Raw genomic sequence first — 2,886 nt, forward strand, 5'->3', positions numbered from 1 at the left:
GGGCCTGCACGGCCAGCTGACCTACTACAGCCAATCTGGATCCGTCATTCAATCGCCGACACAGTATTTTAACAATATAAACTTAATTTGTTTGCTAAAGGGAAAACAGGATTCAAATAGATCTGTAAAGGGGTTAATCTGGGCTGGACCTCCTGGGTGCTCTGGTTCACAGGGTCAGATCCAGGGCAACTGGCAGTGCCCACAGACCCCTTCAGGGTCAGCAGGCCTAATGGTGCCAGTGCTTCTGGAAACAAAGCATTTACTTGCTAACAGTTTAAGCAAGTGAGTTCAAACATTTAAGGTCTGATGGGGTTAAATGAGCCTTGACATCCCAACATTTCATTACAAAAACCAAACCTGAAGCAGTGCTGCCTCCCAGAACCAGGTGGGAACCACAGTGTGAGTTGCTGTGGGGAGCATCACCCACCCATGTCGTGTAAATGTTTTCTCCTCGAAGCCAATCTGCCTGCTGTATATTGTGGGGTTAAAAAAAGCATAGGTAGCTGAGCCCCAAGTTTCTCCTCTGCTAACCCTTGCTGAGTGTGTGCCTTCTGGGAGCATCCCATGGGGTGAAATCAAAGTGCTTAATGAGCACTTGGAGTTTCGTATTGTTGTTTCCCACTTGGGAAGTAAAGATGGCAGTGAGGACAGAGGCTGTGGCTCAGTGGGGCTCAGCTGGCACAAAATTGGGGTGTCCGGGTTCAGTGACATGTCTGCCTGGGGGGCTGGGATAGGACAGGCTGCCCTGAGCTGGCAGCAGTGGCAGGCTGAAAGCACACTCTTACTGTCTAATGGATTCAGGATCCTTCTTAATGGCTCCAAAGGCTTTAAGGAAATCATAAAACGAAAAGAGCTGAACACATGAGATCTCATTTTGCCTTAACATTTTGGCAGATGTGTGTTAGAGACACTATTAAAAGCAGCTAAAAGTAGAAAAGCAGTGTCCGAGCTGTCAAGGCAATTGTCAGAGAAAATGGCAAAAGATGCTGAGTTCCCAGGAAGGAAGCAGGATGGTGTCACTTGGCTGCTGTAGCTGGGCTGGGTGGGAAGGGGGTTGTCGCTGATGTGATGGTAGATAAGATAGTACAGCTGCTGTGCTGCTGCCACCTCACACTCAAAGTAACAAGTTGCTTCAAAGCAGCACATTCTAGAAAAATGTGCAGTTGTGTTCCCCTCTGTGTTACGCTTTTGGCGTTGCTACTCCATGCTTGCTTCATGGGTTTCAGCTCTGACCCTACTTCGAGGCTCTCTTGATGCACAGGTTTTCATTTAAATGAAACCTGTGCTGCTGAGGTAATGCTGCGACTCTGGGACATGGGGCTTCCACAGCGAGAGGGCATGCCATGAAATTCAGAGTGAGATTGTGCCACTTGGCCCACGCTCCAGTGTTGGCCTGGCAAAGGGAATGTTTGCTTTTAAAAATCTCTTGCTTGGTTATGAGAGAGCTGAAAAAACATGTCATGGTGGTAGTTTTGTTTGTGCAGAAATCTAGAAGAGAGGTGCAACATGTTTTGGAAGAAGGTGAATGGAAAAGTTAGGTAATGGTCTGATGCTCTAAACCTTCTTCACAGGCACTTACTTTTCTGCATTATTTCCTGCAACCACAGGTTGATCAAAATACACTTCTCCCTTATTATGTCAGACATTTTAAGTGCAGTTTCTGCAAACTGGAGTCACAGTCATAAAAGGTTTTTTTCCCAAACTGCAACATCTCATCACAGGCAAGGACCACTATCATTAGCTGGTGGTTTCTACTCTAGGCCTTCTGTTGCACTATCACTAAAAAATGAATATGTGAGGCTGTTTTCTGTGCAGAGCTTCTGCTTGCAAAGAGGTTTTTCCCCCACAGTTTGAGAAATCTGTCTCAGCTTTTTGAATACGAGTGCAGCACTACCAGAAAATTCCCTTGCATTTTTATTACTCAGAGTAGCAAAACCTCACTGTAGGAAAAAAGACCTTTTTTCCCCCAAAAAGCTTTGATCAAACATTTTTAACTCTTGAAAAGTATCACTGAGCTTCTTAGGATTGATTGAAAAAAACTATGAAACAAATGGCCAAGAGATTTTTCTAATTTTTTGTGTTCAAATTCAAAACATGGTGAAATTTACAAGTTTGATTTTTTTTTTTTTTACCTCCTCTGTAGTCCAGTTTGATTTGTTAATTAAATCCTAATGTGTGTCTGTGTCCCTTTTTTTTGTTGTTGCTGTTTTGGTTTTCCTCAACAGGGACTCTTGAGAATTAATTGCAGTTTTGGAGATTTTCCCATGTTTAAACCTGACTGAATTGGCAAAATGTCTGCTCCAGTGCCAGAACTGTGGCATTACATCCCAGAAGAAATCCTTGTCCGAATATTCTATTATCTTTCTCTTTGAGATAGATACAGAGTCTTCCAGGTGTGCAGACAAGGGGCTGCAGCAGTTTCTTCCAGCTCTGTTTGGGACTTCACAGGGATCAGCTAAGAGGAATGAGGTCCTCTGTCCAAGCATCTTCACAGGAATAACCAGATTGTTGTTCCCAGTGCATGTCAAATATTTACTCCACTCTGCTATGGCACTATTGACCTTGTGACTTCTATGTGTGATGATGTTATCTTGCATGACTCACACCTGTTTATATAAAATTTGTGTTACTTGCTGGGTGCAAGTAAAAAAAAAGCAGTGACTTCTTCAGTCACTGATGGTGATTTGGGTTTTAGGGGAAATACCACATTCTTAGGTATATTGTTCTAAGTTGCCCTTTGAAAATGGCAAGAAAAAATTAATGCATTGTTATCCTTATCGTGACACTTATCTTGTCTCTTCTCACCTCCTGACTCTTTCAGTGTTTGGCCTTAAAGGACTCTGTAGGCATCAGGTGAAGAACTCTGCTTCATTTTATAGCAGGAAT

General features: G+C 43.3%; 1 protein-coding gene across 2 annotated transcripts in view; it reads left to right on the plus strand.

The window, feature by feature from the left end:
* The window catches only part of HSF4 (heat shock transcription factor 4), a 32,679-nt gene that overhangs the window by 6,423 nt on the left and 23,370 nt on the right, over positions 1 to 2,886 (plus strand). The gene's annotated exons all lie outside the window — the stretch shown is intronic.

This window comes from Corvus brachyrhynchos, unplaced genomic scaffold (assembly GCF_000691975.1).
Source record: "Corvus brachyrhynchos isolate BGI_N302 unplaced genomic scaffold, ASM69197v1 scaffold26, whole genome shotgun sequence".
Lineage (NCBI taxonomy): Eukaryota > Metazoa > Chordata > Aves > Passeriformes > Corvidae > Corvus > Corvus brachyrhynchos.